Source organism: Anguilla rostrata, chromosome 10, assembly GCF_018555375.3.
Source record: "Anguilla rostrata isolate EN2019 chromosome 10, ASM1855537v3, whole genome shotgun sequence".
NCBI classification, from domain to species: domain Eukaryota; kingdom Metazoa; phylum Chordata; class Actinopteri; order Anguilliformes; family Anguillidae; genus Anguilla; species Anguilla rostrata.
In genome coordinates this window covers 30764286-30773791 of record NC_057942.1, presented here as the reverse complement: position 1 = coordinate 30773791, position 9506 = coordinate 30764286, and the positions used below count along the sequence as shown (strand labels likewise).

The window sequence follows — 9506 nt, the reverse complement described above, 5'->3', positions numbered from 1 at the left end:
TGGTGTTGCCATGTTTGTTTATTGTGTAACATTGAATTAAGAATGAAAACAAAATATGGAAGCCTGTGATAAGAGTGGGGTTTAGATAATAATATGATTCACCAGTAGTTCTGTCCTCTTCAATAACTGTACCTTTGGTCTAACTCTGTGGATAACATCCTTCTTGTGCTTCTCAAACCTGGACAGACAGATGGACGCACACAGATTTTAATTAAATTCTGACACTTGCATCTCAGTTGCGCACGAGACCCACATTTCTACACTTACACCGTTCAGATACCGCAAGCCCGCCGACCACAGAAGTTACTTATTTATGGATATAGTTATATCCTGTCATATTTGTACACGTTCGGCATACGGCCTCCGTCGTTCCAGCTCGCACACAGTCGATTAGTGCCGAAGACCCCTTGTTTCCCCCCATTTCCCTTCACAAGCAACTCGATTTGCGACAGTGCATTTCATTAAGCAGCCCGCGTGAGCTGCAGGATCCTGTAATCATAAATGCACAGCTCGCTAAAAAACAAAGGGATTTGTCTGGGGTGGCAAAAGCAGCAGTGGCTTACGTTTATTACAAAAGCAATTAAAAAGAGAGGAGGGCAAAAAAAAAAAACTGGTTGAAATTAAATATAGTCACTGCAAGAATAGTAAAGTCTCCGAGCCAGCAAGTGTAGAAGAGGATAATGAAGCGATAAGGAACTGTGGTATGCTGACCCCCTATACTCAATTTTAAGCACAGGTTAATTAAGCATTTTCTGGTAAACTATACGTTTCATTAGCAAACCCCGAGATTATTTAAAATAAGAAGATGGAAAAATAAGAAGATAAAGTAACATTTAAACGCTTTTAAATAATTACTGACCACAAGATTGAGCAAGCAAGTGTGATTGTCTACTGCAAAGAGGCCAATGGGGGGTTTTTTTTTCAATTTCTAACATGCCTTCTCTTGGTCCCTGACACCTGTTCAAACACTGGCCATTGGACTCGGTGGATCACAGGTCATTAGGTAACCGATGGAATGTTTCCCCGTCCTGGGGCATTGTGGGATTGGAATGGCAGGGTCTGAGAGTGGCCGGCAGGAAGCCCCGCCTCCCCGGTCCTGGCTGAGAGAGAGAGGAGCAGAGCAGGTCTCTGGGTCGGTGATCGATAGGGGCCGGCCCTCTCAGACGACCGCGTGCCCCGAACGGAAGGCTCTCCACCGGTCCCAGCGTGACGCTCGCGGTCGCGGTCGTGGTCGTGGTCGATGCAGGGGCTGCGCTTCCTCTCCTCCGTCTCTCTCTCGCTTTCTTCCCAGCGCCTCACGCTGCTCCCGAACCCGGCTGTAAAACAAAGAAAGCGCGCGTTAACGACGCTAAAGGAGACCCCGCGCGCGCTTGACGACCGCACGCGCGGCGGGAGACGTCTTCCGCACACCGTGCGGCCAGAAAGTAGCGCGCTATCGATTTCCCCGTACATTTGAGGACAAAAATGGCAATGATAACAATAACGACATCAGCAAACGTACTTTATATGCTTAGAAAAGAGTAGGCTTTGAATAGCATTAACCCAGCAATAGCAAAAAAGGGGGAAATAAGAAGAAAATAATTATATTTCTGTTTCCCCCCATCCTCATTTCCCCATTAACGGTAAATAAGCAGTAAAAAAAAAGGCAAAATTCTCTTTGAGTGCGTTCCCATTCTATTTCTTACAAAAAGACTATTATCAGTTAAAGGCTACTGCTTATTAAGTGTAAAAGGCAGACATCATTCATCTGGCTGAATGTGCGACTGTAAATTATGACACTCAGGAAGGATGGGGAGAGAGAAAAGGGAGAGAGAGAGAGGGGGGGAGCCGGTGGAGGGACGGGGGACGGAGGGTGGGGGGGGATCCGGACTGCGGTCGCTGGGAAAGTGAGGGCCGGGACCTTTCCAGTAAGACCCGTCAGATTTACTCCCAACATCAAGGGGCCGGGTTGTGTCACTCAGCCCGATCCATCAGGAGGCTGTCTGGGGTTTATGCGGCCCGGTCTGCCGGAGACCCCCCTGCTTCCAGGGCCGGTTGCCAGAGCACACGGGTCGGAGACGACTCCCCCCTCCCCCCACCCCCACCCCACCCCAACCACCCCACCCACCCCCCGACCACCCCTCGTTTGGTGTCCCGGAGCGACGACAGAGCTGTGCTCTCGGTAAGTCACGGGCGGAGGTAAAAAATCGCTGTCGCCGGGATAAAGGCCTCCTCCTCTGATCTCCGGGAAAAAAAAATAATAACAGCAAAAAAAAAAAAGAGGGAGTGGAAAAGGGGAAGGTTGGAGGGGGCGGGGGGGGGCTCACTGTACCTTTTAGAATCTGAAACACTTCCATGTAGGGTGAGCGCAAAAAGGGTTTGGGGGGTTCATTGTTCCACCAGCACCGCCCTGCACTTACCCCACCCCACCCCGTCATCCTGCGACGTGTAACCTAGCAACTATTTAATTAAAACCGAATAAGCCATTTGAAGGGTGTTTATATTTTTCTGGATCAGGATGTGCTCCAGTCTCAGTATTTGCTGTGTACCACCTGCGATGGCAATTTCTATGGTTTTATTTCCTTCCCAAGATCAACTTATACCGTATATAGGGTATCTGTCTGTATTACATATCTGTCCAGTTTCTAATGAAATGAACTTTACTCTCAGCATATCTGGGTATTATTGTTTGCAGTGCTTAAATTCTTATACCTTAAACATTACATTTGTTTGCATGACAAGTTCATTCGGTGCTCTCCCATCACCCCAGAAGGCCAAATGACTTTGTTCTTAATATTCTACTAAATTGTACAGGCCACATTGTTTACATTGTTTCGTATATGTTTCAAATATAGATAAAATATGATATTAAGGCCCCAGTCAAGGGGGAGATGATTTAGTGGTTAGTTTTTATATGAAAACTATATGCTTATGAAAACTACATGCTTGAACAGACTCATTCTGTTGCGCACATATTGCTTTCATACATTTGATGAGGTATTGGTAGGTTTTAGTTGTTTTTTCTTTGAGGACATATATTCATAGTTGGTGTGTGTGTGTGTGTGTGTGTGAGAGAGAGAGGCAGAGAGAGCAAGGGAGAGAGAGATGATGTGTGTGTGTGTGTGTGTGTGTGAAGTCATGTACTGTATATGGGCGTCAATGTGCATAGGTACTAATTCCTGTTTTATACGGTTGTATTTTCTTTGGTTTAAAACAAGCCGTACACGCAGTTTCCCGTCTGTTCAGTCGTTTATAAGTAGCGTCGTCCTTTTTTCCTCTTCGGTAGTATTCTGCATTTATTATCAACACGGCCCGTCTTTTAACCAGAAATAGCTCCTTTGCCGCATTATATCCTACCGCAAGGAAGCGCGAGGCGACGACGCTATTAGTGGAAACTCAAAGCAGCTCGGAGTGTGGGAGCTGTCACTCAGACAGCACACGCGGCTCCTCTGTTCAGGAAATGAAAAGTTGCACAGCCCGAGTTTGAATCTGCCGATGGGGGAGTCAAAGTCCTCTCCCAGGAATTAAAAAAAAAAAAAAGATCGCGTTCTAACCATGTAGAACAAGAAAGGAAATCCTTTCTCCAAATGATGTAACCAGTCCTTCCTGCAAATAAAGGCATCCTTATGGGATTTGTGCCATTTCAAACCTTTTCTTTTTCATACTACTGCTTCAGAGGGACCCTATGTAATTACTGCAAGACTGTATTTTTTTTTTTTTTTAAGTCACGATAAATGGCTTAAATGATCATAATTCTAAATTAGTGCAAAATGGAAATAACCTGCACTTTAGGTGAAGATGGTCTTTCCAAAGTGTAAAATCTCTTTCATATCCACACAAGCTCACTATGTTTTCTGTTTTTGCTCAAACTCAAAATAATTTAAGCATTTTAACTAAAATATGGGGGGCAATGATGGTCAGTAATGGCTACAAGTAAGACATGGGGTATATATTCTACACATATTGACCTTCAACCTGTTGTGTTTCCAGCTTGGTACTGCAGCAAAGATCATCAGTCATTTTGTGTGACAACATTTGGATCTGTTTCCTTGAACACTGTGGGATATCACAATTACATATACCTTATGTGCTATATAATCCCAGAATAAACCATGCAAGGTGCCCACTATTACTGTAATTCAAAATATCAAAACATACATGTGTGGTTGTCCTTCATTGTCCTCTGAGAAAATTGCTATTCGTAACATATTGATTTTCAATATGAGGAAATCAGTAGACCAAACCAGTCATTTAAAAAACAATTAAAATAATATTTTAACCCACAATAAAATACTTCACCAAAAACGTTTGCTTATTTGTGTATGTGCTGTATATGTTTATGAGCTTTCCCTATAATTATATATTATTTGATTTCAGCAAATGTAGCTTTGGTAATGTCATTATATTCATTATTGTGGTTACATGGGTTGTATCTATAGCTACATACATGTGTAATGTGTTTTATCTACTGCTTATACATTTTATCATAATTTGGTTTTAAAATGTAATGTTACTGAGGAAAGAAAAAAATAATTTTGAATACAAAGTATGCTTCCTTTTGGTGAATTTATATGGAAATCCGTTTTTGCACAACACACACACACACACACACACACACATCTGTTTAAAACTGCAACAATGTTACCTTTTACACACACTGGGTGTACTGATGGTGAATATTTGGCCTATTTGGCTCTGCTCTACCTACTCTGAATGTTAGCATCTTGCTACCATGTTTTGATGTTTTTACCATTGTACGCCGCTCAGAATGTAAGCCATTTAAAAAAACGGATGCTTCAGTGACGTAAAAGTCACAGGAAGTGCAAAGTGGCTTGAATAAATTGATGCACTGCAAGTGCTTATGTTCATAAGGCCATTTACATAATGATGCATAATGCTGGCATGGATTTTTTTTTTTAACTCTAGGCCTCTAGTTATTTGATAATGGCACACTGGAAGCAGTGCATATGGAAAGAATAGAAGGGAAAAGATTATGACTTTAAATGGGGTCAACATCAAATACGCTGTGACCTCAAAACACATTTCTTCTCCTGTCATCATATTTTCTGAATATTTCAGTATTGTTCACTGAGAGGGAAAAAAAAAGTATCAGGAGGACCCAGTTTCTGATGTTACTGTAATTCCGTTTTATAATTGCAATCACATATTTTTCCTCTCTTTTTTTTCCCTCTAAAATACACCCTCCCTTTTCCAATTTGAACAAATTAAAAATGGATCATCTTCCGCCAGAGGCATTTCAGTGACCTAGAAAGGTGAAAAAAGGGAAATTTAAGATCTATGCATTTACGAGGCTCCGACAAGGCATTACAAGTGATTGTTGTCAGGTCGCCTGAGACGCCTTAGTGTGTGAACTCCCAGTGCGAGTGGAATTAAAGGGCCTAATTATGATACTTACTATTGATTTTTCACCTGTCGTGTTGCCGCAAAGTCGTATTCATATGAATCACAATAAAGCACAACTGAACACTGCCCAATAAAATGCTCAGATTTTCATATTTGGAGATAGATGTCTAGTTATGTAAGGCAGTTACAAATTTAAAAACGGAATAATAAATATTTATCTTGAATCGGCCCATGCAATTGTACTCATCAACAATAGTATCGGCATTTAAAATAATTTGCTGTTAGATTGATCTATGTCATATATTTTTCTGAAGTAGTTTTGTACCATTGTAATTGTTGGTGCTGAATTAATTTATACATGAATATGTATGAATATTTATATATTTATATCAATTAATGGAACTTTAAGAATTGCATTTTAAAGGGAAATCCGACAAATTAAATCACCTTCAGTTATAAAAGATTGCCCCGATTTAAAAAGACAGTTGACTGCTTGCACCTTATGGTGCCGTGGTCCACTGTCACCCATTGTGTGGAGAAACAAGGCTGAAATCCTGGCCATGCTTATATCCGCACACCGAAATGGTTAATTACTCTGAAATTGTTGTTATGGAAACAGGAGTGCAAAGGAAAGCATGCTGGGAGTGGCTCTAGTTCATCAAAGGCAGTACATGTGACGATGGGGGCACTTCCTTGGAGAATGGCGTCGTCCTGTAATCACAGTTTTCGCCCAAATACTCGAGCTGCTTTCCAGCTCCTGCCACCTATTCACTTTCTAGCTCCTCCCATCTATCCACTCTTTTTTTGAGGCTTGGGGTGAGACTCCGCCCTGGCGGCATGCATTAATTAGCCTGCCTATAGCTAACTGGCTCCTCCATTCACACAGCACTACTTATTAGCATAACAGTAACTGGCTCTCCTCCTGGGCCTCTGATTAAACAGACCCAAACCCCCATCGAACAGCCATTTCCATTCATCACTGCCTGGAACAACAGGCTTGTTGCAGGTGGCAAACCATACCTGACCTGCTCCATTTTGGGCCTGTTCTCCCTGCAATCTCCAGCTCAGTCTGACTTTCCTCCATTTTCCTTAGGCTCTCACACTGTCACACCTTGAATGGGCTTTGACTACAAACCCTGTGTGCGGTTCGGTAAGGATGGATCAAAGTCAATCAGCCCGTATCCCACCCTCCCCCAAAATAACACCGTACGGTATGTTCCAAGCCATGACATGACAGGTAGCGTTGACCATCTCCGTTTCTGTCATCGCTGTTAGCATCGCCGTGGTTACTATTACGATTTTATTTTTTTATTTTTCGGACAATGTCTCATCCCTGACAGACGGAACCAAAGCCGTCTCTGTTTGACCCGCCCGATGCAGGACTTCCAGTCCCCTTCAGATTTTGAGACGTTTTCGTTATATTCCGCCTCTTGAAGGAGGCCCGCTCCGCCCTTTGTCTTGCTGCACGTTTCCTTTGAACGGCAGGGAAAAAGAGCAGGAAAAAGGCTGATCTCCAGCACTGGAAGAGAGGAGGCCCCACGCAGATCCAGTCATTTAATGCAATCATTACTACCTCTAACCAGGGATTTATTCTAATGTCGTTTTGAATGGAGCTCTTTTGGACTAAAGCTAATCTTTGAAGAGAAAAAACTGACAGGTGCTTGATTTTTTTTTCATTATTATATATATTTTTCTATTAAAACCAATGTCTGCCATGTATGTCTTTGAAGGTGAGGAGTTCTCATACAGAACATCACAAACAATTGAATCCTGAAAATATTTCATGACGGTGATTTTATTTTATTGTATATTAATTCATTTTAAATGTATAACGTGCCTGGATTATGGAAAATCACATTACGTTTTCTGTGGGTCTATTACAAAATTAAATCTATCCCATAATTATCATATTTTCTATATCAGAATGAGGTTAACACTCTCCCTTGCTTTCACCCTCTCTCATTGTCTCTCGCCCTCCGAATTACCGGGTTCTGTCATTCTAGAACACTCTATATGAACACACAAGGCTAATGGCAGTCCCATCCATAGCTAAAGAGGTGACCCAAACTAATTACAAACGGCAATGAACAAAGAAATAAGTCAGTTTGTCATTAAATAGCTCAAATTCATATTACAGCACCCATCTTAGTACCATAATGTTTTCCACTGCCAAAGAACACAGCCTCTGTCAAATGCAACAAATTCAGGGCCATATTTGAACTACAATTAGTTTCAAACTTCCATATTATTTGAAGAGCAAAACAAAACACAGAGCAGAGAAGATGTGAGATACAGCCAGAAACAGACCCATGAGAAATGTATAAGTTTATAATGGAGGAAAGGAAGGCCATGGACAGCAATGGAGTTTCTTTAGTTGGCTGACTTATGGCTGTCTTTGCTGTTCTGGGGCTTTCAGACACTACCTCCCCCTAACTACTGTGGGCCCAACAGATGCAGGAAGCTTTGAGAAACACCACCATAGCCACAGGTCCGTCTCCCGTACAGGAAACTGGGAGTCCTTCAACTTTGGGTTCCCTGTGGTTGGCTCAGAGCTAAGTGGAGAGGTGCATTTTGAGGGTCAGCAGCACCAAAATGTGTTTAAGCATTTGCAGGACCTGGGGTTGGAGCCCCGGTCCTTATCTTGGGACTGACAGTCCCCAGATTTAAGAGGAGGGAAAGCTGCCACAGAGCCAATGTCACCGCTTAAAATGACATCTTTCACCATTGCTGGTGGGGATGGGGGTGACTGCTCGGTAAAAGGGGGTTCTAAGGAAGACTGGCCAGTAAAGAAGGACGATTAAGGTTGGGAGTGTGGGATTACCCTGCTGGTCAAAAGACAGCGAGCGGTGTAATCCAACGGTGCATTATGTTCCAGGGGCAATTCCCCAAACTGCCGTCACTGTCAGGTCGAATGACACGCCCCTGGAAGTCAGATTGGTGGGGCCTCTTTAATGAGCGGTTGGGATTGACCTATCACCCCACTGTCCTCCTTCATGTGACCCGATTAGAGGCTGGTACACCGGGCGGCATTGTCCCACCGGTCTGTTGTTTGTGGCATTACCTTCTCCGCCCCCTGTGGAGGCACTGGCCCGGGACGGGATGCTGCCACCTGTCCCCCGAAAAATGTCCCGCTGTCAGCCCCCTAATGAAGACTTTAGGGGGCAGCCTGGGATGAAGGGGTGAACGTGTGGGTTTAGGGGATTAGGACACGGTCTCTGCCAGACACTGATCTCCTCAGGTGAGGGAATGGGTTTCACCTTCTCACAGGTCACATGGTCTATGTCTTTTCCATCACCGTTTACTCAAAGATGTACGAGAATTTTAAAATATTAGATATTAGCTCCGCAAATGAGTATCAGGTTGAACTAAAATAATGGGTTCTATTCTTGCACATGCTTTTTACGCACATGCTGTAGAATTGGTATAATAATTATAATAATACTATTAATAATGTTAATACTATCACCAATACTACTAAAACTAGAACTACTACTACTTTTACTACTGCTATTACTACTAATACTACTACTACTACTACTAATAATAATAATACTAATAATAATAATAAAATAAATAAATAATAATAATAATAATAATAATAATATAAAGAGATTGAATTTATATAGCACTTGCCTCATGATCTCAGATTTTGAAAGGCTATACAGTAAATGGGGTGAGCTTGCAATTGCAATAATTAGTATTATATTCATGCCCTTGATATGATTTATATTTACCTAATTTATTGAAATGAGTTTAATATGTATTTCTTATGATTGATCTGCATCGACTTGTACAACCAAATTGTTTGACGATGCAAAACATAATAATTGTGTATTTTAGACGCTCTTTTCTTGGGTGTAAACGCATTTCCCGTCCCGAGTAAGCCGTTTCTCTCGCTGATGAGGATATCCGAACGCGGAAATCGTCCGATCTGTTTCGTAATTGCCCTGCGCATCACGTCCGTTGACGCGCGCGCTCCTGCGCAGGCGCGCGGCGTTCGCCGTTAATCCCGAGAACCTTGACTGACGTTCATTTTCCCCGGCGTTCGCCGAATCCTCTCGACGCCGAGCGAGAGATCGGCACGGAGACGCGCGCTGACGAGAGGGCGCTAATCAAACGGCGCGGGTTGAAGTGGCGAGATACCGAGGTAAACGCTCCCGCCT

General features: G+C 42.8%; 1 long non-coding RNA gene across 1 annotated transcript in view; it reads right to left on the bottom strand.

Moving 5' to 3' along the window:
* LOC135264516 (uncharacterized) overlaps positions 1-9506 on the bottom strand; it is a 46429-nt gene continuing 36923 nt past the window's right edge. Inside the window, exon 2 of the long non-coding RNA XR_010332712.1 lies at positions 1-1316. This is a non-coding gene — a long non-coding RNA (uncharacterized LOC135264516). The remainder of the gene's footprint in view (positions 1317-9506) is intronic.